At 38.4% G+C, this 25,356-nt stretch overlaps 1 protein-coding gene across 1 annotated transcript in view; it reads left to right on the forward strand.

Moving 5' to 3' along the window:
- The first annotated feature begins 2,428 nt into the window (after positions 1-2,428).
- The window catches only part of LOC114319407 (arginine--tRNA ligase, chloroplastic/mitochondrial), a 73,898-nt gene continuing 50,970 nt past the window's right edge, over positions 2,429-25,356 (forward strand). The window contains exons 1-12 of the mRNA XM_082915589.1: positions 2,429-3,425; positions 4,345-4,600; positions 5,035-5,180; positions 5,280-5,471; positions 5,712-5,843; positions 6,546-6,689; positions 6,989-7,167; positions 8,875-9,001; positions 11,159-11,222; positions 11,355-15,370; positions 15,513-15,589; positions 16,710-16,794. The gene's annotated coding sequence lies outside the window, so the exon portion shown is untranslated. The remainder of the gene's footprint in view (positions 3,426-4,344; positions 4,601-5,034; positions 5,181-5,279; positions 5,472-5,711; positions 5,844-6,545; positions 6,690-6,988; positions 7,168-8,874; positions 9,002-11,158; positions 11,223-11,354; positions 15,371-15,512; positions 15,590-16,709; positions 16,795-25,356) is intronic.

The raw sequence follows: 25,356 nt of genomic DNA on the forward strand, positions 1-25,356 counted from the left end.
GATTATCATCAAAAGATAGAATGAACCTTATGCATTGTAAAGTTTTGGGCAATGGTAAAGTTTATTTGATCAAAACCGGATACCGGTCAATAAGGACTTTTAGAAAGTTGTTGCAGAGACCTAGGTGCTATGAAGTATTGACACTTCAAAATAAGTGTTGCAGTCATGTCGGATAATAACACAATTGTCGTCAATTTTGTTGGTGAAAAAGTAATAAATTAAATAAGTTATAATTATCAAATGGATTTAATTTTTTGTGTGGATGAAATACACAAAGTGCTTGATAAAATGAATGATTCAAATTATCGAAACGGGGCATGTGGTAGGCCTCATGGGCCAAAACAATGGTCTCTAATCCAATTTTTTAACTGGAACGGATCTTCCTCTTAATTCGATTCCCTATGCCCTATGAAACCTCTTAAATTAGAGAGAGAAGAAAAAAGAAGAAAGAAACACAATCGCTAATGTAGTTATTTTATATGAGGGAATTCTCTCCGGGCCACTCTTAAATTAGAGAGAGAAACAAAAAACCCGATCACTAACGTAGTTATTTTATATGAGGAAATTCTTTACGGTCCATAATTTGAGCTGAAGAGCGCTGTTTAGTCTTGTGATGTCTATCAGAGATATCGCTTTGATAATTCGAACTATTAAGTATGTTGGACATTTCATTTTTTTTATTTTGTGAACATAGAAAAGTTATATCGATTCAATAATCATAACCTATTTAATTTGCATTTGTCACAAAAAAAAAGGACAATTGTAATCTATTCAATTTAAATTAATTTTACAAACCTGTATCTCAACTCTCCGAAAGCGAGCTATGCTCCGTCCTCATGCTTCAATGCATAATATTATAGTACATAATATTTTAATTATTAAAGTATTTGTAATAAGTGAAATATTATTATATATTTTTATGTATGTTGGAACGTTAGATTGGATGACTTTTTAATACAATTTTAATTTCATAAAAATTAGTTCGCTTGCATTTAAAATATATATATATATATATAATAATTGGAATTCAAAATTATATTATACTATTAATTTTAGATTTGACTTAAATTGATTACATCAGCTCAACACAAATTGCTTATAAAGTGATAAAATTTTATCTGGTCCGACTCGGCCAATGCCCAACTCCTACCCGACTAGTTGGAGAAGTTATAAATAGGAATGGCAGTGAGACAAGAAGGGTGAGTTTTACACTCTCTGTTCCCAATCTCCAATTATTATTATTTTTTTCCATTTCCATTCCTTATCTCTAACGAAGACCATTTTTATTCCACCGTCTCGCCTCTAATGGGATTCGGTTTTTCCTGCCCCACAAATCCCTGACCCATTTTCGTGATCAGGAATGTTACATTCATCTAATTTGGTCCCGTATGAATTGCATGAATTTGTTCACACTAGTCATCTAGACGACAGGATGACAACTGCGATAGACGAAGGTGAAACCAATCGTCCAGCTGGCACAAATTCAAACGATTCGAGTGACAACAAATTCGATAAATAAATCATTTCACTTATGTGATCTATTCAAAGTTACGTTGTTTCAGTTTATATCCCCATAACGAACAAAAAGATAAAAAGAAAAAAAAAATTAATAAGAGCAGAAAGTGAATGAAAGGGACTTCATCAAAAATTAAAAATATACAGTTTTTATTATTTATTTATTTATTTATTTTTGCTTTCAATATTTTCAGCTTTCTTTTATTTTAAAATTATTTTAATTGAAAAAATATTATTTTTTTTATATAAATTTAAAAAAAATGTTAAAGACAAAAAAAAGTGTAAGGCCTTAATTATAAATTAGATTACATAAACTTGATTATGAAGTTGAAAGGCTTAAATAAAATAATTTTAAATTTATATTAAAAAGTTTGAACATCGCATTGAAATAGAATGAGAGGGTTTAAATAAAAAAATTAACAGTGTGATGATTAGTTACCAAATTTAATGGACAGAAATGAAGGGTAGACAGATGTGGTGGCTGTTAGTAATGGGCAGTCGAACTTATTTGCCGAATTTAGTAGTTGGACGATGTCGAAGGATATGAGATGACCTGACCTGAAGAATACCAATTGATAATTGAAAATCACAACGGCGATCACTCATTTGCTAGAGAGTTGCCAGAGTTTGGTCGGAACTCGCCATTCATTGATAGTTGCGGTGAGTAGTGACTAAAAGTGATGAGTGAAATGAAAAAATAAAAAATTATTTAAAAAAAAATGAAAACAACTTATATATATACAAAAGCATAAAGATAAAACTAATATCTATATTATAAGATACAACTTTTGAAAATATGTTAAAATGTATTTATTTGAACAAATTTTGAAAATATGTTACATTTTGTTTGAATGAGTAAAATAATTTCTAATCAATATCTGTGGTTGAGTTTAATTTTTTTTCCGCCCAAACACTCTCTACTCTCTCCCACGTCTGCCAAACGGCTCTTAACTCCCTCTCTCCACTTGCTCTCTCACACGTTGGTGGATCTCTCTCAATGTGTTGTAGTTGAGAGAGAGATGAGATGGGTGTTGTGTTCACGCACACTCTCTCTCTTTCTCTGTCTAGGATTCTCTCTCTCGATCCCTAATGCCGCCGTCGCACCACCGTTGCCAGAACCACCGCCTCCTTCACAACCACATCAACGACGCCCCTCTTCTGCAGCAGCGCCGTAGTCCGCATCTGCCGCTCTCTGAAAATTACTCGGCTGGGACTCACTGCCGAGCTTGGCCTCTCTCTGAAATTCATCCTTATCCCTACATTCCCTCTCTAATCTCTCTCTCATGCCGTCGACTCTCCGCCAACATTCCCTTCTCCATCCCCTCGCTCCGATCCAAACCCCCACAAATTCGCCTTTCAAAACCCTAAAATCTCCTCCCGATTGAGACGATCATCCTTCTCTCTCATCAAGCCCTCACTCTCTCTCTAGGGTTTCCGATTCTGCACTCTGTCGGTGCCACAGGAACAACGATGACTCGGCCTCAGCTTCTCCATCGGATAACTCATCCTCCGTTAACCGTCGGTGGGATTCGGTGATTCAGGAGGTGTTGAGGAACGCGGTTAAGAAGTTCAATGATTATTGAAGAGTGTTGATGTTTTCGAGAGAGGAAGTGAAGTGGTTGATGATGAAGACTGGGATTGGGACCGGTGGCGGAAGCATTTCAGCGAGGTCGATGAGCAAGAGCGTATTGTATCGATTTTGAAGTTCATCCAACGGTTGGAGCGTATAATTTCCCAATTTGGATTTTATTCACGTACAAGTTATTCCCTTCAAGTTCATCCAACGGTTGAAGCTTTCAAACATGCGTATGCTGTGAGGATGAATATTGGTGACCATGATTTTGTTAATGTTTAAAGTGCTGTATCCAACATGCTGTCTCCTAAGTTTGCAGCAAGTTTTACGGCAGCAAGTAAGCATTTCAGTAATTGTTTTCACTGTTGTGATAGATTATGGTACGTGTGATATATTTATTTAAATTTGTCCTATCTACTCAGACTCTCTGGAAATGAGTACTTGTTTGTATCAGTATATTATGTCCGTGGAGTTTAGATTTTAGATTTTAAAAAGTCCTTCGATTAAACTGAAGAGAGTCCACTCCCATTAAGCCATTTGGTTGCTTCCATGTATAAGGCAATGGTGTAATATTACGAAGTACTCAAGTTAAATCAACATAATGGCTATATAAATAAAATTTTGATTGCCGTTATATAAGTAACTTTTCCATATGATTCTGTAGATAGCACAGAAAACAAAAGAATTTAGACAGGAAGGGAAGAAAAGAAGATAAAGAACAATGATATATGTGCGTCGTTAATCATTTTTTCGAAGTGAACACGGCTGGTGAAAATTGTCCGATTAATTAGACTTTTAGATTCATATCCTGATAGAGTACCAAAAAACAATTGAATGGGATTCAGTATAATACAGTGGGCATGTATAGCTTTGTGATTTGCAATTCACTAATCTCACACAGGTACTTGCCTTGTGTTGTGGTTGTTTTGTAAACCTTTAGTTTCAGAGGCTCAAGTCCTCTTATTATCTAGTTGATGCTAAAAAGAAATGCTAAAAAGAAATTAGTTAATTAAAAATATTGTAATGAATATCTATTTGTAAATTTACTTCTGTTAGTATTACAGACTAAAAAATATATTGTAATTTAGAAGCTTGATGATCTTTCCATTTGTTTGTATATGTTTATCTTTCTTCGTGCTCTATTCAATGACCATATGTTCTGTTCTTTTGATTATTGTATTCCTATGAAAGCTATATTTGTTGTGCCTAACCGCTAATTGTTGGTTATTGTTCTAATCATACTGTTCTTTTATTAGGTGGAATCAAGTCCATGACCATGGAACTACTCCCCTTTGCATTGTTGATAGTGCACAAAATGCTGTTTCCATGAACACTTCTCTGAATGATTACTACGGTTCAAGATTTCAATCACAAAGTACAGGGATAGTACTTAGCAATGAAATGGGTGATTTCTTCAGTTCTAGAAGTTTGTCTCCACCACCCGCACCTTCCAATTATATCCAACCATTCAAAAGGGCATTGCCATCAATGACACCCACCATTGTCCTAAAGGTCATCATATTGCTTGCACACTTTGCACGCATTTTCTACCATTTTTTTGTTTCCTGAGAAAAAAATGAAAGTTGACATGAAAAATTTGTTTGTCAAACTGCTTTTTGGGGGGGGGGGAGGAGAATTCAGTTACACCCCCTTTATAAAAATAAAAAAACTTATTTAAATTTTCTTTTTGAATTTTTAAAAATTGTTTTGCACACAAAAATTAAAACAATGTGAAGAGTAGAGATGCGTTCAATTTATTTATTTATTTTTCTGAAACAAGAAAACTAGAACTTTAAAAATGAAAAAGATACCAGCCTTGTTCTTTCAAATTTAGCATATAAATGTCTCATAAAACTGTTATTTTGCACAATATATAAAGAGGAGAAGCATTTTGAAGTATTAATTGTCTGACTTGGCAATCATGATTACTTATTGTGCCTTTGCAGGGTAAAAAACTGAAAGCAGTTTTAGGTTGAGCTGGAGGAATCAACATGACAACATTCCTACTGCAACGACTCAGGTTTTCTTAAATCATTTGGTCATGGGTTTGAATCCACTCTCCTCTATAATGGCTCTGAGATACTTTCATACGGTTAGTTATCAAAACCACTTACTTTCGATACATTTTATAAAATGTTACAGTGACTAGCCATTGAACCCCTTCTAATATGGTAGAATACGGTTTGTGCAGTTAATTCCCAATGCGCTGTATTATGGACATCTTCTCTTGGTGACCAGTATGCAGCCATTGTCAATGCTCAAGAAGAAGGGCCATGCCATGCCCTACACTCCGTAGACAGTAGGACTATTTGCCAGCTCGTTGCTCAAAAGTTGGAGGGTCCAAACTTGGGGATGCTCGCGGCGGCTAACGACCCAAGAAAGGGTGGGTTTCCAGCTGGTTACTGAGTTTGTGGAAAATTAACTTTCTTGGAATTCAATTGACTCATATCCTCTCATTTAGCAGACTTCATAATTTCTCATTTAGGAGACTTCATAATTTCACTGTGTTGCACTTGTTTCATTGTGTGGAAATATTAAACCAATATGCACCATGGTTGTTACAAACTAAGATAATTAAATTCACGAAATGTACTGAATTACTATGCACCCTGTTTATTTTCAGACATGAAGGATGATCTTTTGTGTTCACCGCTCGATGGTGCTGTTGTTTCAGTGCTGAACTGACAATCTTCTGCAGTCTCTTCGCTACGCTGCTCAATTCGGCTCCCTTCGCTACCGACGGTGCTCTCGCAAGGTAAGATTGAGTCTTTTCACTCGATTTCTGCCTCTCCCCTTCTCTCTCTGTTTTTGTTTTTGACTGATTTGGCTTGCTAGAGTTCAAACCCCACTGTCGTCTTCAAGAACAGAGGTATTTTACCCCCAATTTCGGGCTTCCTGCAGCTCTTTATTGTACATTCGCTTCAAGGTTATGTACATTTTGTTGATTGGTGTGATGTGGGTTTGATATTTTTTCCCTTCTCTCCCTGTTCGTCTCCTTTATTTCATGAATACATACATTTTTAGAGTTGTTTATTTGCTATTTTTTTCTCCTTCTCTCTCTGTTCTTCTTCTTCATTTCATTAATACATATGTAATTTGGGGGTTTGATTTCCTGTTTTTATTAGAATTCGGTGGCCAATACAGACTTACAGGTTAACTCAGAGGATATCGTAATTTAGTTTGTTATTTGCATGATTGTTGTGTTGTTTACTTTCTTATTTTACCATTGGTAGCTTTATGTTAACATTTACACTTTACAGTTGATATTACTGAAGATACTAAACATATTGAAGGATAATTATTTTGTGAAGCTTCCAATCTTACCTTATATTGCATTTATCCTTAACTAAAGAACCAAGTAATCATAAATTAGCATTCACAAATGCAATGCAACCAAATTATTATTAAAGATAATCCAGTTCCCTAATCCTGGCATTCTTTTTGGATTGGTCAACAGAGCGGAGTTCACCATGCCCTTAACCCAGATCCATACAGTGGAGTCTTTGGTTCAGACAGGGAGAAGTATGCAAGAGATGTCGAAGATCTCATTACCTTTGGAACTTCAGGGCATGTAGCTGGTTTTATTTCTGAAGCCATACAGGTAAGCATCGTCTTATGTAAATTTGTTTTTATTGTTTTCTTTTGTGGCTATATTGATTAGGGTAATGATGTACACACAGGATTTAACACAAAAAAATTTATGCAAAATGATGTGTCACATTTATATCCCTGCATTGATAGTCAAATGCCCATCACTATGGTTCATAATTGCAAGAGTGTCATTGCCACATTATTTTTGTCTTAAATTCTGTACGAAAATTGTGTGAGAATATCATTTTCCTATTAATACAACCTCTTCCGAGTTACTGTCTAATTTGAACCACTCTCTAAAATGGCAAGGAGTGGGTGGAATTATTGAATTGGCCCCAGATTACTTCCCTGCCGTATACATCAGTATTGAGAAAGCAGGAGGGCTTTGTATTGCCGATGAGGTTCAATCTGGGTTTGCTCACACTGGGAGCCATTGTTGGGGATTTGAGACCCAAGGCATTGTGCCTGACATACTGACAATGGCAAAGGTAAATTTATATAATATGGCAGGATGATTTTTAAAAATGTCCAAAATGATTTTTAATGGTCTAAATTAATTCTAAGTGTGTATCAATGGTTAAGATCAATCCTTTCAAATGTACCAAACACTTGATTCCCGCCCAAATACTCTTCTGTCTCATGTCTCAAACACTTTATATGGCAGGATTATTGTTTTGGCCTTTACAAATTTGGCCTCTTCTTCTTGGGGTAGCAAAGTCTGTTTTGAGGGGAGAGAGACAGAGAGTGAGTGTGTGTTTTTAAATTTGAAATTTGAAAAAGTGAGATGAGCGAGAAAGGATGGGTGGGTGGGGGTGAAGGGTTTTTTTTGTTTTTTATTTTTTTGGGTTGTTGTGGCTCTTGGACACAAAGTGTGTTTTGTTGTCCGTCGCGGCCACGGCCATCGTCGCCTCACTCTCTTGGGAACAAATTATGTTTTTGTTTTTGTTAGTATTTATTTTATACAAAATATAAAAAAATAATTAAAATGTATTATTTACTATAATTTGAGTTCAAATACTTAAAGTACATAAAAATTCATAAATCATGCAAAATTATAAAATTTTATTTCAAATTTGTGAAAATTATTTTAAAAATTTTTAAGAGTAAATTTTATAACATTACTCTAAATTTTATAATTTTTAAGTGTATTCAGATTGAATGGATCTGAAAAAGTAAAAAATGTTGATTAAAATATTTAAAAAGTTTACTAAAAGTAATAAAATACAGATTGAAAATTTTAAAAATTATTTCTGAAAGCTGTAAACCAAATAAGTTTTGAATTTCAAATTTGTAAAATTATTTTCAAAATATACAACCAAACTCTAATTATAAAATTATTTGAAAATCCAAACCAAACGGACCATCTATTTATATTTTGACCTCAAAATTTTTTTTTGCGCAACAAATTAGATTAATTATATTTTAATCAATAAGGTGAATATTTCTTTATATTTTTTTTAGTATTTTTATCAAAAAAAGTTACAGATTTTACAAATTTTTGCATTATACGTATAAATTATAACTGCATTTTGATCTCAACAATATTTATACCGTGCCTTTAGGCACGGGCATACACTAGTATATAAATATATATAAATTATTAATTTCAGTTCCATATCAACATTTTAAGGTAGCTTGGTTGGTTGAAGCTTGCTTCCGCTTACCCCCAAGGTAACGTGTTAAAAATTAGGGTTTCACAACTTTCACTCTCTTTTCCTTCCTTTGTTTCTAGACCCCTCTCTCACTAATCTTCCACCGCTTCAAAATTAGTGTTTTATAACGGTCTCCTCTCTCTTTTCACTCCTTTGTTTATTGACGCCTCTCTCTCTCCCTCTCTATTATCTTCCATCGCTGCTCTCTCCATAAACCTAAACCCTTTCGATCTCTCTAGCTTCTATCCATTTGAGAAACCCAAAACCTTTGAAATTGACTCATTCAAATCGTGTTTCTGATGGAGAACATGAAGACGAAGCACAAAAAAACCTTAGACGAAGCAGCAGAAACCCCCTAAACCACACTCAAACCCTAAGACGAAGTAGACGAAGAAGAAGTGTGAGATCGTCTGAAATTGTCTTTCTGATGATGGAGAATTGCTTAAATTTTGCTTCAAATTGCTTGAGATTAATTGAAATCTGTATAAAATTGCTTGATTATTCTTGTGATTATTTTTGTTTATGTGATTTCAATATGATCAGGCGAACAAGCTTCATGAAGTGTGCTGAAGATTTCATAGCTAGGGTTTATCTGCAACTTAACAAGATTTTTCAATGCTCAGTGGTTTCGATTTCTCAATCTCAAACCTCTAGTGGTCTTTTTTTACTGGTATTGATTTCTCTATCCATTGATTGCTTTATGACCACACACCCTCATCAAACTCTTAATCACCACTGTCACTATCTCTCCTCTCTCTCTTGATGTGTATTTTGCTATAGCATTGCATGATGTCAATATTTTCACTTTGACTCTATTCTTGATGCATGTCACAATGTTTTCACTCTGTATAGTAATTTTGAAATTCATGTTCTATTTTAGCTTTATTATGTGTTTCAGCTTTAATATATGCATTGGTTCCCCTACTTACAGTGAAAACTTCTACTCTATTTATAGACCAAATTTTCTCTTATGAGGTAAAAAAGTTATTTTAGTAGAATTGAGACAAGTTTTGTTTTGGTATTACTTAGAGGCTTTTATTGGAAAAGCTTGAAAATCAAAGCATTCAATGTATATTGTGTCATGGCAGGGTGCAACTTGCCTACATCTTTGCTTGTGGATGTACAAATAATTTTCCATCACTACCGCCATAGATTTTAGTTATAAAAATGCAATTCCCATTAAATAATGTTGTTGCTTCTTTTTTTTTTGGGTGACTCCTATATGCATGTCCCCACTTTTCCTTTGTTAAAAAATGTGTATTGTTTTTGTCTCATCTTATTTAATTTTGCTTTTACTTCATGTTCAGAGTTCTACATACATGCAATTCCTGTTAGTGTAGTCCATGTAATTTGGAGATGTTGATGGAGATTGAGGGCGAGGCAACCGCCGAGATTTTCAGTTATTTAGAAGTTTATTTTATAAAGAATAGCCCTTCAACCAAACAAGAACCAAACAAAACTTGAAAAAAAATGACTATGAATTGATTGCAGGTGTTATTAACTTGTAGTTACTATTTATTTGGAATGTTGAAGTATTTTTGGTGCGTGATATTTGCCTCTCTCCTAGTTCTTCCCCTCATCATTATGGTTACATATGTGATGATGTAACCATTGTTCTTCTATTCTATAGTTTTACTCAGGAAATTCGTCTATTTTTTTTTTTATTTTGGAGAGGTGGTTCTACATGATGCTGATCCTAGTATGAGGACCTTCATTCATTCATGTTTGAGTTGGTAAAGATGATTCTATTTTTATTTGTTTTGTTAAGTAGGAAAGCCAATTTGTAGACATAAGTCGTAACTCAAAAATAAAATACTACTCATGCCAATTAGTTTCTCAAATTTCTCGACACCAGGCTCTAAGGATTCTTTTAGATCCTCCTTTTTGAAATTAAACATATGTGTTTAGTTGTTCAAATCTCCATTAAGCTCAATTAGTTTCAGTACGAAATTACTATACCATATTTTGTTCCAACAAGGTTGGGAAGGTGCATAATAACTTTAAACATACAAAATAAGATGTGGCATCACATAAGGAACAAAATTTATTTATGAAGTAGCATTGACAGGACGAAAATAAAATAAAACTATAATTATGAATACCAATATATGAAGGGTCTTGTTAACAAGTGCCTCAAGGACACGAAAAGTAGACCAGAAATAAATTTGAAAACACAAGACTTGTTATTAAATTCAATGCAGTTTTTATTGAAATTAATGCACTTCTTTTAACTGTTTGACCTATTTTCAAGACACTTCTTTATTTCAATCCCAATATCCGACACTTTTAGCATTTGTCATATACAAATATCTTGAGGACACAACAATTACACGAATTATAACTAAGACCATTCCAATAAAATAAATTACATATATCTATTAAGAATAGAACAAAAAGATGACATGAGGAACTTGCTTCTCTACATTTCAGGAGCTTTAGCAATAATGGAGAAAACTACAAATGCAAGACTGATGTTACAGGAGGATAAGTTACCAAAATATTTGATATCCATGTTTCATATTTCTTATTTTCTACTTCTAAATCTGAAAATTCAGTCAAATAAAGAAACTAAATCCTAAGCAAAGAATCATGCCAATCTCAAATCATACCTGAGGGAGTAATGTAGGGAAATTAGTTAGAAGTTCTCTCTTGTTAAGATTTCGAAATTTTAGTCTAGCTTCTACAACAACATGGTCTAAAAATTCACTTAGTAGTTTATTGGTGGTAGTTGCTACATAATTAATGTCTGTTGGGCTATATATAATAAATCCATGTGTTTTTTGGGCGATTAATGTAGACCTTTTTTTATTCAATGGCAACTGAGCAGCGAGTAGTAACACAAGTGATGAAGACTAAAGAATTCCTCAACTGAGCAGTGAGTCAACAACCAGGTAATCTCAGTTATCACTCAAGGATTCCTTCACTTGTGTTGCTGCCATTGCTTGGAAATGGAGACTAAATTGGGCCCTAGTTTTTTTTAGTTTTTATTTTTTTCGTTTATCCTTTTTGATGTTGTGATGCAGAGCGTGATTCTTGGGAAGCTAACATGGGCATGGAGACAGAAGGTGATGGGGGTGCCTGCATATCTTCAACCTGATCTGGAAGCAGATCTCGTCTTGCCTCCGGCACCAGCTAGCAGAGTCGACAACCGTGTAATTTCTAATCTCAGTTATCACTGAAGAATAAATTCACTTACATTGCTACAATTCCTTGGAAATGGATATTTTATTTCATGAGTAATTGATCAAAATAATTCTATTGACATGGCTTTTACAGGTTCCAACTAGTATGGTGTTAGAATTGTATGATGCACGATTCGATTCATACAATTTAATATGAGTTTCCACCAAAATTATTTGAATTGTGTTGTTTGAAAATTGGGTGTGCTGTTGAATTGAGAATTGAGTAGTTCATAGGTTTTTGTTTACATAATGTATTGAAATGATGCCTTTTTCAACTACTCTGTGATGAAACAAAAATAGGGCAATTGGTTATACTGATATACGTGGTGTTATATATATATGTAATATATAATTCATTTATATTGATCCTGTGAAGTATTTGATTGTGATTGCTATAGTGTTCCAACATATGTGTGAGGTTTGGAAATTCCTTTCCAATAATTTGGGCTATATTTCATGATAAGCATCCGGAGGATCTTGTATGAGAAGGGAAAAAGAAATGAAAGGAAAAGTGGGAAAAAAAAACTTTGTTAATAGTTTCATGTGGAAAAAACATGCAAAGAGTGAACTGCTAATACATGTATTATCTTATGCAATTTTATCTCTTCTTTTGTGGAGATTTTGTTGGAATTTTGTGTTTCATTTGTTGTGGCGCGTTATAGAAACCAAAAATACCCTTTTCGTAGTTTTTAGATAATTTTTAGATAATTAGAGATTGACGATTCCAACTTCCTTTACTCCATTCAAAAAGTTGTTCAAAATAATTGATCAAAATTTCCAATGATCCGGTTTGTGCATGTTATTCAAAATAATGTTACTTTTAGGAGTTGTTAGTTTTTCGTTTGTATTTTTTTTCCTTCGTGTTTTTGGCGCTAACCCCTTGCAGGCAATGGGACATATAGACATGGTTAATCATTTAAGGTAATCTCTTTAACTTTTTGATTTTATTTTTTACATTCAGGACAATGCATTGTTTTGTTTGGGGGGAGAAAATACTTATTTTAAGAAGAATTTATATATTTGCTTGCAGCTATGAGTTATTTCTTTAAAAAAAAACAAAAATTTAGTGCTCATGTTATTTTTTTGTTCTATACATTGAGTGATTGGGCATACTTGTGGTATTTAATTACTTTAACTCGAGAATTGTTTTGAAGTTTGATATGCTAGCTACTTTGTTAAAGTATTCCGTGTGTTCATATTTGGAAATCATTGCACTGCACTTCAGCCACATGAATATGATTTTTAGTTGATAAGTGGGTATGACTTGAAAATCTTGAGGAATGATAGTGGAGACTTTTAACCCTGTGAGTTTTGTGCCAATCATTTATTGGAGGGTTATTATACATCTACTCTTAATTTTTCTTTGGAAGCGCATTAATTTGTTGTTTAGTCTCATTATTTTTTTTCATTTTTGGTTGAATGCTGAGAACAAATCAATTTGTTATCACACTTTTTACTCCCTCGAGGATGATGCATCGTTTAGGTTGGGTTGATAAAATACTTATTTTGGGAAGAATTTATATGTTTGCTTGCTGCAATGAGTTAGTTGTTTAGTTTAAAAAAAGAAAAAAAGGTGTGCATGGTAATGTATTGTTCTATGCATTGAGTGATTCGGCATACTTGTAGTATTTTATTGCTTTAACTTGAGAAATTGTGTTGAAGTTTGATATGCTAGCTACTTTGTTAAAGTATTTCATGCGTTCGTATTTGGAAATAATTGCACTGCACTTTAGCCACATGAATATGATTTTTAGTTGATAAGTGGATATGACTTGAAAATCTTGAAGAATGATAGTGGAGACTTTTCACCTTGTGAGTTTTGTGCCAATCATTTATTGGAGGGTTACTATACATCTACTCTTAATTTTCTTTGGAAGGACATTAATTTGTTGTTTAGTCTCATTATTTCTTCATTTTGGTTGAATGCTGACAATAAATCAATTTGTTATGACACTTTTATTCCCTTGAGATCATGAAAGTTGAAGGACCATACTAATTCTTGAGAGATGATTTTAGGCCATCTTTGTTTTTTTGAGCCTTTTATTTATTTTTCTTTCTTTTATTATTACTTCTTGAACCATTAGAAACCAATTTGAGCCTTTATGTTAGCCTTTCTTTGTTTAACCCCACAACCCATACTTTCTTTTTACTTTTGTAGATATGTCGGGATTATTTGAGTTTGACAATGGCAAATTTGTTTGGAAAAAAAAAAAAGAAAAAAAAGGGAGAAAAGCTGAAAAAAAGAAGAAGAAATAAATTGTGTTCAACGAAGGGAAAAAAAAACAAAAAGAAAAAAAAAAAAAGCAGGAGGAAGTTGAAAAAGACAAAAAGAAAAGTAATAGAAAGAGCAAGGCATTTGGAATAATGCTCTAATTGTGTTTATTTTTATGCCAATTGTCTCTCAGACGTCCTTTTTTTTATTCAACTTTGGCTTTTTATTATTTTTTCGTAATTCTTCAACCCAAGCATTACAACCAAACAAAAGTCCTATTTGATCTTGAGTGTGGTATAGTTTACAAGTGGACATGATGGATTGGGGTGATGGTGTGGTAATTTTAATTCTCAGTATTTGATACTCCATTCATGAGACTATTTATTTATTCTTTCATTATAGCGTTTTTCCAAAAAATTATTATGTGGGATATTTTGCCTTTGATTTACATTATTCTACTCGCATATATTGAGAGTAATTTTTACACTATATTCTGAGTGATTTATTTGTTGAGTGCAATAACTGGTGAGATTTGAGTCGAAGCATGTTTCAGAAAGAGATTTGGGTTATATTTCACTTTAAGGCTAAGGTTGTGTATGTGTTGGCTAAACTTTTTCACACACGCCAAATTCCGAATGTCATGAGATCTTTACTTGCTGCTAGTGTCTTGAACTTTGATTGATTTTCTTGTTAAGGTTGTGAAATTCATGACTTGTTCTTGAACTTTAGCATGAGAACGAAAGAAATCCTTCGAGTAAAGAAAATTTTTGACGTTTGTGGGTAACATTTCTAGAAATTTTATTTCTCAGTATTTGATATTCCATTCATGAGACTATTTATTTACTCTTTCATATTAGCGTTTTTCAAAAAATTAGTATGCGGGATATTTTGCCTTTGATTTACATTGTTCTACTCGCATATATTGAGAGCAATTTTTGCACCATATTCTGAGTGATTTATTTGTTGAGTGCAATAACTGGTGAGATTTGAGTCGAAGCATGTTTCAAAAAGAGATTTGGGTTATATTTCACTTTAAGGCTAAGGTTGTGTCTGTGTTGGTTGAACTTTTTTCACACACTCCAAATTTTGAATGTCATGCGATATCTTTACTTGCTGCTAGTCTTTTGAACTTTGATTGATTATCTTGTTAAGGTTGTGAAATTCATGACTGGTTCTTTAACCTTGGCATGAGAATGAAAGAAGTCGTTTTAGTAAAGAAATTTTTGGATGTTTGTGGGTAACATCTTTGCAAACAAGAGACTTTAACTCGTCCATGAGGGGTAATCTATTGGATTAAGGGCTTGTTGCATGTGCTAAATTCAATTGTGATTTCTTGCGGAAGTGGTTTAGAGTAGTTGCTTTTATTTTTCTTTTTGATTTTATTTTAGTCGCCTTAATAGCTAGGTTCTAAAATTAAAGCTGGTTGGGAGGTGTGATGAATGCTTGAAATTACGTAGTTATTCTAGGAATTTTGGATATTATATTCATTCTCTCAATTTACATTTAATTGTGATTTAATGCATTTAATTTAAATTTTTAGAAAAACTACATTTGAGCCATCAACAATATAAATTGCTCAACCAGGCCCATGAGACTCGGTTTGCTTTGAAATCATCTCATAACATCCACAAAACCTCTCTCAAAGGTTAGACAAGATTTCATTGTACCTCCAGTCCTTTTATATTTTGATTTTGCTCTTCAAATATTTATTTGTTTTTCAGTTTAATTACTACCCATCTTTTGTTCCTTATTTGTTCCTTTTATGTAATATATATTGGGTGACTTAGATAATAGCAAGAACACTAGATCTGACTGCAATGTTGTCAAGGGTGCTTGGGCTGCTCGAATTCAGCGCAACAAGATGGTAATTTTTATCTTAATTTTCTAACCCTCTACATAATATATATACCTTTTTACTCACAACGGTCTTGTGTTTGTAGCTTTTCATCGAATAAAAGATAATATTGCTATTGCCTAAAGGCAAGATTTCATATTTTTGTAGATAAGGGAGCAGAAAAGGGGTTCTGTTTTGAAAGAAAAAAGGGCCCCTAGTTGATTGACTTGTCCTCCCCGTGTCATTGTATATGATATGTTTTTAATGTTAATATTGTTTGTACTCAAATGAATTGTTGAGCTTTCACAAAAAGGTTCTTTTGTATAGAAGTAGACTACATTTGTTTCCCGGTAAATTGAGATCTAGATGGACCGGCCCTTTCATAGTTAAAACTGTTTTTTCTCATGGGGCCGTTGAGATTGAAAATCCCAGGAATGGTAATGTTTTTCAAGTGATTGGCCAACGTTTTAAACCAGTTTTGGAGAATTTCCCACCTGAAGAGGAGAGGAGTCCATTGAATTAAAAGACCCTATTTATCAAGACCCATAAACATAATAATAAAAGCAATGTTACTTTTAGGAGTTGTTAGTTTTTCGTTTGTAATTTTTTTCCCTTGTGTTTTTGGCAATAATCCCTTGCAGGTTCATAGTTCATCTTTACTTTTTTAATAAAATTTTTGTTGACGCTTAAAAAAAAAAATAATAAAAAAAAAATAAAAAAATATATATATATATAGACATGGTTCATTATTTAAGGTAATCTCCTAATCTTTGTGATTTTGTTTTTTACATTGAGGACAATGCATCGTTTAGGTTGGGGGGAGAAAATACTTACTTTGAGAAGAATTTATATATTTGCTTGCTGCAATGAGTTAGTTATTTTGTTATAAAAAAAAAAGAAAGAAGAGACCTTGTCTAGCTTAAGAAGCTGTCAAAGCTCGAGCCATAATGGTTCTCATTCAAAACAGAACCAAACAAAACATGGAAAAAAATGACCATAAATTTATTGCAGGTGTTATTAACTTGCGGTTACTATTTATTTGGAATGTTGAAGTATTTTTGGTGCTTGATATTTGCCTCTTTCCTAGTTCTTCCCCTCGTCATTATGCTTACATATGTGCTAATGTAAGCATTGTTCTTTTATTCTACAGTTTTACTCAGGAAATTCGTCTATTTTTTCTTTATTTTGGAGCATGAGGAAGGAGCATAGCTCGCTTTCGGAGAGTTGAGATACAGGTTTGTAAAATTAATTTAAATTGAATAGATTACAATTGTCCTTTTTTTTTTTCGTTGTGACAAATGTAATAAATTAAATAGGTTATGATTATTAAATCGATATAATTTTTCTGTGTTCAAGAAATAAAAAATGAAATGTCTAACATCTTTAATAGTTCGAATTATCAAAACGAGATCTATGACAGACCTCATAAGACTAAATAGCGCTCTTCAATTTAAATTATGGACCAGAGAGAATTTCCTCATATAAAATAACTACATTAGTGGTTGTGTTTTTTTTTCACTCTCTAATTTAAGAGTGGATCGGAGAGAATTCCCTCATATAAAATAACTGCATTTGTGATTCTTTTTTTTTTCTCTCTCTAATTTAAGAGGTTTCATAGGGAGTAGGGAATCAAATTAAAAGGAAAATCCCTTTCATTTCAAAATTTGGATTAGAGAGCATTATTTTGGCCTATGAGGCCTACAACATGCCGCGTTTCGATAATCTGAATCGTTTATTTTATCAAGCACTTTGCGTATTTCATCTACACAAAAAATTTAAATCCAAACAAAATATATTTAAATTAAGTGCATCTAAAAAATACATTTAAGTGCATTTGAAATGTAAACAAGTCATGATCATGAACTAGCAATTCTCTCACCATCGCTTCACATTCTTCATTATTTTTCGTTGCTTCAGACAACTGAACAACACCCAAATCATCTGACATGAGCTCTTCAAAAGTGAATTCAACTTCCTCATCATCTCCTTTCCATGAATTGTCTCTCTTACACTTCATCTCTTCAAGAGACATCAATAAATAGGACTGTTATTTTTCCAAATTACTCGCATATTCTTTCAGATCCGACAAGTTAAACTTCGAAACATCCCCAGGATGCCAATTCAATTTGCAGAGTGCCGTCGCCAAATCGGAAGGAGTGCCGACGGGAGAAAAAGCGACACCGGCGATGTGGAGATGAGAGAGTTCCACAGCTTTCTTAAAAAGGCTTTGACGGCCAGTGACGAAGCCAGAAAATTAAATTAGAGGCACTTTATTAATTACAATATCGAATATTTTTACAAAAATATTTAATGCAAGTTTTTACGATTGATTTCGAGAAACATAAAAAAAATAATGTTATTTATAACAAGTGTATCATGGACAATATAAAAAAAATATAGATATAAGTTGAGGGTAATGACTACTGCAGCAACTACTGCCGCCGCAACCAATTTACGGAGGGAACATCCCGCCAAGGTGATAGCGGCTTCTGGGAAAAGCTTCCCTTCTGCAAGGAGAGTGTAATGCCTGGTGCTGATAGCAGGCCTCAAGGCATTACTAGCCCAGGGCTGATAGCAGGCCCCAAGACTTATTGGTTGGAGCTGATAGCAGGCCCAGGGTACCAATTTACCGCGATGATCCCGTGAAGATGGGAGCAGGGTAGCCCTAGCATAAGGGACTTCCTTTCCATTACCCAAGTCATAAACCTGCCTTAGTCGCACCGGCAGGACTAAGGAAGCCCCTTGGGCTTGGTACTAAGGCACAGCACGGCTGATAGCAGGCTTGGCTGTGGCCTTCGCTCGGGAAAGCTGGGGAGTTTGTGGTTAGGTGGCTAAGGATGAAGGCTTTGCTGCGGTGAGCACGAACATTGTCGACAGCAGACTAATGGAGTCCTGAGAATGCATGTAGTGGCCAAGTAGAACTGAGAAGGCAAGTGCAGCGGCAAACGCTCCTGTCGCAACTGCACTTAATGAGGCTCATGGGGGAGTTGCAGCGCCAAACACTCCCGTCGCAATTGCACTTGTTGAGGCTTAAAAAGGTAGTTGCGGAGGCAAACAGATAGTACACAGTACATGCAGAAGGACACGTGGCACCTTCAGCATGGTGGCTCAAGGCAAAATATTCCATGTGATCCTCTAGGACACATGTCCTCTCTCTATTTGGCCACTTGGTGTTCTCTTGGTGCCAAAGAAAAGCCTATATAAATAGGATCCATTTCTCATGATTCAATAAGAGGAATTTTGGAGATTTGGGGAATATGCTGCCCATTTTGGCACTGTTATACATTTCTTCTTGAGCTACTTGCTTCACCCTCACCCAGCAGCACACTCCAACTTCCAGACAGTTGTTGCTGCACATTCTCAAGCCACTTCCACCATTCTTGGACCATTAGCATAGTTTTGCCTCTCTAATCACCTTCTTTGACCTCGAACCCCCTTACATTTCTGGCGACTCCGCTGGGAAGGCTGCTTTGTTGATGGTTCATACCCGCAGTGGTTTACACACCTCACTGGAAAAAAATGGCAGAGGATGAAGTTCTGTAAGGCTCTTCAAATGGCGGAGCAGCACATGTAGAGGACCGTGACCACAGTGTTGTGATTGAGGCAGTTCAGTCACTCCAGGATACGCAGAGGGAGATCCTGACAGCTTTGCAAACTCTCGCTGAGCCTATTATGCCCATGGCTTCTCAACCAGCTCCAGCGCAAGCAACTCTGCCCGTAGCAGTCCCAAACCCAGTGCCTGACCTGTTCCCTGAGGTCTGAGGACGACGCACTTCCCTTGAAGATGATTGCCCAGCAGCATTGGAATGGGTAGATGCAGCGTTGGCGAGCGGGTGAACTAGCCTCGCGAGAAAGACTGAAGTTGCCTGCATCGTCATGTCGCTCCGAAAAGAGGTTATCCATCTGGTAGTCTCCAACTTTCAGATCTGGAACAGCAGAGGTATCCATCCCAGTATAAAAATCTTGGGATACCCCAAGGTCAGTTGGCACTTTCGAAAAGTGAGTGGGGTACAAGTCTGCCAGCTGGTAGTCTCCGAAAAGAGGTTATCCATCTGGTAGTCTCCAACGTTCAGATCTGGAACAACAGTGGTATCCATCCCAGTATAAAAATCTTGGGATACCCCAAGGTCAGTTGGCACATTCGAAAAGTGAGTGGGGTACAAGTCTGCCAGCTGTTTAAAGGTTGCCGAAGCAACTGGGTCAGAGGTCCCAGCGACAGCAGTAACAGTGTGGGTTGCTAAAGTGACAGTTACCTCTGCAAGTCGGTCCAAATTTAGTGGGGTCACAGCAAGAACAGTGGAAGCAGCCGCTACACTTGCACTCTCCTCAGCCACTTGGGCGTTTAGAAGTAGGGTCTGCTGAAGCAATGGAGACTCAGTGGACTGGGAGGAACCACCAGATGCAGCTCCAAAGAGAGGTGGTGCAACTTCCAGCGGCTCTCTCGTGCCGCTATCTTCTCTTGGAGTCTCAGGGAAAAAATCATCTCCGCCGACTGAGGAACGGTCGGAGTGCACAGAATCAGCGGGGTTTGAAGGCTTTGCACCCTCAGCAACTAGGCCCGCCCGCAACAACTTCCACAGCAGGGGGAACTTCATTTTCTGGAGCCTCGACAACTGGTTTAGCCTCAGTAGTTGGTGTGGCCCCAACACTTGGTTCTTCTTCAACATCTGGAAGTACTGCCTTGCAGGTCCTGAACCTTGTGACCCTTGTAGCAATGGGAAGGTCGTTGTCGTCGTCTGAATCTGAGGAAATTCCGATGGCAGTAGAAGAACATCCGGGGCCGGTGGTATGGCCGGTGGGCCCTGAAAAGAAAAAAGGTTATGTGATTACTAAAGTAAATATAAGAAGTCCAAGGAAGCAATGCAAAATATTTTCTAAGTATGGCTACCTTTCGGAGTCTATTCTTACTTGATGAGGCACGTGCCTCGGCAACTGATGCCGCTGCCTCTTGGGCTGCCCTTAGTCTGGAGCGGGTTGTCCGTAATTGTTGTGCCGACTTGAGGGGGAACAATTTGCCCCAAACGGGTAAGGCTTCTCCACGGTAGGGAGGGATAGAAGCTTGAAGCGACAGAATATACTGGTCTGTTTCCCTCGACCAGAGGGCAAACGAGGAGATAAGTCAGGCTGCGGGATAGGTTCCATCGCAGGGACTACGGGAGCACTGTTGCAAAAGTGGAAGAAAGAGTTGAGGTTGCGGTGCCAGAACAACCTTTTAGTCGGAGTAAAAACGCCCTCTCTTCCAAGTGAGGAAAGCTCCATGAAGCCTAAGCCCTCCACAAGTAGAGCGGTATAATCACGGGCAAATCGCTGAAAGCTCTGGTGGTAATCTGTCTGAAGCGAAGGGGCATGTGGGACGCCCTGAGCCATGTCAAACTGCTCAGGGACCCTGTCCGGTCGATAGATGACGCTGGACATGCCCTTCTCGTTCTACTCGGGTAGAAATCCGGGGCGTATCATGGCAGCAATAAGAAGGGAGTTGGCCTGGACACTGTCGAGGGAGAAATCAACATGGCGAGCCTCGGAAAAATAGAATGGAACCACAGAAATGCCTGGAAGAAGCTGAGTGAAAGGGCGGAACACACACTCCTCCATGCGGTCTACATAATCTGCAAAGGGTCTGTTGGTGCCAAGACCAGACCACCGAGAGATGCGGGGGAGGGAGGGAGTGGCGCACTTGCCTCGTGATAGGCCGACCCTTTGCATCTACAACAGGACGACGCTCTGCATCAAGGACTTCGTCTGTGAAGAAAGGCTTATGTTCTTTAGGGACGGGGCCCGTGGCAGGGAATCTCTTATAGAAGAAAGCGGTCAAGAACTAACTGTGTACAAAGAGCTCTACACATCATAGCGGTCCCATGGATCGCTCCATCTTCGAATGGATGAGGTCAAGGCGGAAGTATAAGTTCCCCAATAAGAGGGGGGCCAGAGGGATCTGGCTGCCTCTTCAAAGTTTGATAGCCAAAGAGAACACCAGAGGGTTAATACTCTCAGCAGGGTTGCTGGGGAGAAGAAAAAAAAAAAAAATGAAGTAACTGACGAACGCGGCCAAGTACAAGTCGTCGTGGTAGCCCGGCCCAACTATGGAGTTGCAACTCTCCTCTGTGATGTCGCCCACAACTGGTTGTAGGTCCTTGAAGAAATGCTTCAGCCAGAAAGATAAGTGGTTCTGTCCTTCTTGGGCCTCTCCTAGAGTAGTTCCCCAGTCCTGAGATCAGACCAAGAGCAATACTTCCGTTCCTCTCGAAAGGCTCCTTGAAGGGCAGTGACAGAAACTTGTTCTGCGGGAGTCAGGGACGCCGGGTCGAAGGGGTGATCTCCACGAGTGCTCAAGCGCAGAAGGATGGCAACATCTTCGAGGGTTGGAGTTATCTCCTCCCATGCCAAAAATATAGTGTCAGTGTCGCGGCTCCAACGGGAGACAACCATATCAGTGTTGGTCTGTACTTTGCGCACTGATAGCACTCTGGCGTATAGAACGTCAAAGAGAGCCAACTCAGGCAACCCCATTTTCCCTTGTGTACGGGTCCGAAGCTGTGTTACCAGTTGAGTTGGCAGTACCTTTAGCAAGAATGGCTATGTCAGCACACTTAGTTCCAGACAGCAGAAAAAATGACATAGAGGCAGCTGAAGAAAGAAGAGATCGGGCCTTGCGGGCAATAGAAAAGTATCATCAATCCATAGCTCGTGCCTACAATTAATCTGTTCAGCACAAGAAGTTCAATAAAAGGGGCTTGGTATGGAAGACAGTGGACGCAATCATGCGGGGGCAACCAATTCCCAAGTTCTCACCAATATGGGAAGTCGCTTGCAAAGTTGCTGAGGCAAGCAGCAGCGGGTACTACAAGTTGACAAGAGTAGATGATGGGTTCAGAACTGGCCCTATCATCGCCACGTTGTCTGCATGCTCGAGGAAACCATCGACTACCTGTGGCCTATCCCTCATCTACGTTTGGTCCAAACCGTTCCTCTCAAAGCTGTTTAGGTTTTGCCTTGGCACTTTCCACGAACTTGCTCGTGGTTGTCAGAATCTTCTTAGTAGCAAGGTCACGAATGAAGCTGGCGAGTGACTCCAACAGTGCTGTCTGCACCATAGATCCTAGAACGTTAAAAGCAGTAAAGGTGCAGGGGTGCAGCGCCTGGATGCGGGGTGAGAGAGCGGCTACAGAGGAGACCCAGTAGCATAGAACAGAAACTTTCTCTGAGGGCTGAAGGGATTCCCTCACACTCCCGCCTGTTTCAATCACTGGAGGGAGACTAGTGGAGCGACCAAAGGTCTAAGGACGACGCACTTCCACTGAAGATGATTGCCCAGCAGCATTGGATTGGGTAGATGTTGCGTTGGCGAGCGGGTTAACTAGCCTCGCGAGAAAGACTAAAGCTGCCTGCACTGTCATTTTGCTTCGAAAAGAGGTCATCCATTTGGTAGTCTCCAACGTTCAGATCTGGAACAGCAGTGGTATCCATCCCAGTATAAAAATCTTGGGATACCTCAGGGTCAGCTGGCACTTCCGGAAAGTGAGTGGGGTACAAGTCTGCCAGCAGTTCTGAGGTTACCGAAGCAACTGGGTCAGAGTTTCCAATGACAGCAGTAATAGTGTGGGTGGCTAATGTGACAGTTACCTCTGCAAGTCTGTTCAAATTTAGAGAGGTCACATCAGGAACAGTGGAAGCAGCCGCTACACTTGCACTCTCCTTAGCCACCTGGGCGTTCAGAAGTGGGGTCTGCTGAACCAATGGAGACTCAGTGGACTGGGAGGAACCACCAGATGCAGCTCCAAAGGGAAGTGGTGCAGCTTCCAGCGGCTCTCTCATGTTGCTATCTTCTCTTTGGGCCTCAGGGAAAAAATTATCTCTGCCGACAGAGGAACGGTCGGAGTGCACAGAATCAGCGGGGTTTGGAGGCTCTGCACCCTTAGCAACTAGGCCGCCCGCAATAGCTTCCACAGCAGGGGGAACTTCATTTTCTGCGGCCTCCACAACTGGCTCAGCCTCAGTAGTTGGTGCGACTTGGTTCTTCTTCAACATCTGGAAGTACTGTCCTGCGGGTCCTGAACCTTGTGACCCTTGTAGCAATGGGAAGGTCGTTGTCGTCGTTGTCGTCGTCTGAATCTTAGGAAATTCCGTTGGCAGTAGAAGAACATCTGGGGCCGGTGGTATGGACGGTGGGCCCTATAAGTAAAAAGGTTATGTGATTACCAAAGTAAATGTAAGAAGTCCGAGGAAGCAATGCAAAATATTTTCTAAGTATGGGTACCTTTCGGAGTCTCTTCCTACTTGGTGAGGCACGTGCCTCGGCAACTGATTCCGCTGCCTCTTGGGCTGCCCTTTGTCTGGAGCGGTTCATTCGTACTGTCGTGTCGACTTGAGGGGGAGCAATTTGCCACAGATGGGTGAGGCTTCTCCACGGTAGGCAGGGATAGAAGCTTGAAGCGACAGAATATACTGGTCTATTTCCCTCGGCCAGAGGGCAGACGAAGAGATTAGTTAGGCTGCGGGATGGGTTCCATCGCAGGGACTACGGGAGCATTGTTGCAAAAGTTGAAGACAGAATTGAGGTTGTGGTGCCAGAACAGCCTTTTACTAGGAGTAAAGGCGCCCCTCTCTTCCAAGTGAGGAAAGCTCCATGAGGCCTAAACCCTCCACAAGTAGTGCGGTATAATCACGAGAAAATTGCTGAAAGCTTTGGTGGTAATCAATCTGAAGCGGAGGGGCATATGGGACGCCCTAATCCATGCCGAACTGCTCTGGGAGCTTTTCCGGTCGATAGATGACGCTGGACATGCCCTCCTCGTTCCACACGGGTAGAAATCCGGGGCGTATCATGGCAGCAGTAAGAAGGGAGTTGGCCTGGACATTGTCGAGGGAGAAATCAACACGGCGAGCCTCGAAAAAAGAGAATGGAACCACAAAAATGCCTGGAAGAAGCTGAATGAAAGGGCGGAACACACACTCCTCCATGCGGTCTACATAATCTGCAAAGGGTCTGTTGGTGCCAAGACCAGACCACCGAGAGATGCAACGGAGGGAGTGGCGCACTTGTCTCGTGACAGGTCGACCCTTTGCATCTAGAACAGGACGACCCTCTGTATCAAGGACTTCGTTTGTGAAGAAAGGCTCATGTTCTTTAGGGACGGGGCCCGTGGCAGGGAATCTCTCATAGAAGAAAGCGGTCAGGAACTGAGTGTGTACAAAGCTGCACACATCATAGCGGGCCCATGGATCGGTCAATGGCCGAATGGATGAGGTCAAGGCGGAAGTATAAGTTCCCCAAGAAGAGGGGGGCCAGATGGATCTGGCTGTCGTTGCAAAGTTTGACAGCCAAAGGGAACACCAGAGGGTTAATACTCTCAGCAGGGTTGCTGGGGAGAACAAAAATAAAATAAAATGAAGTAACTGACGAAGGCGGCCATGTACAAGTCGCCGCGGTAGCCGGGCCCAACTGCGGAGTTGCGACTCTCTTCTATGATGTCGCCCACAACTGCTTGCAGGTCCTTGAAGAAATGGTTCAGCCAGAAAGATAAGTGGTTTTGTCCCTCTTGGGCCTCTCCTGGAGTAGTTCCCCAGTCCTAAGATCAAACCAAGAGCAATACTTCCGCTCCTCTCGAAAGGCTCCTTGAAGGGCAGTGACAGAAACTTGTTGTGCAAGAGTCAGGGATGCTGGATCGAAGGGGCAATCTCTACGAGTGCTCAAGCGCAGAAGGACGGCAACATCTTGGAGGGTTGGAGTTATCTCCACCCGTGCCAAAGAAAAAGTGTGAGTGTCGCGGCTCTAGCGGGAGACAACTATATCAATGTTG

Source organism: Camellia sinensis, chromosome 2 (genome assembly GCF_055761805.1).
Source record: "Camellia sinensis isolate YWXY chromosome 2, ASM5576180v1, whole genome shotgun sequence".
Taxonomy (NCBI): domain Eukaryota; kingdom Viridiplantae; phylum Streptophyta; class Magnoliopsida; order Ericales; family Theaceae; genus Camellia; species Camellia sinensis.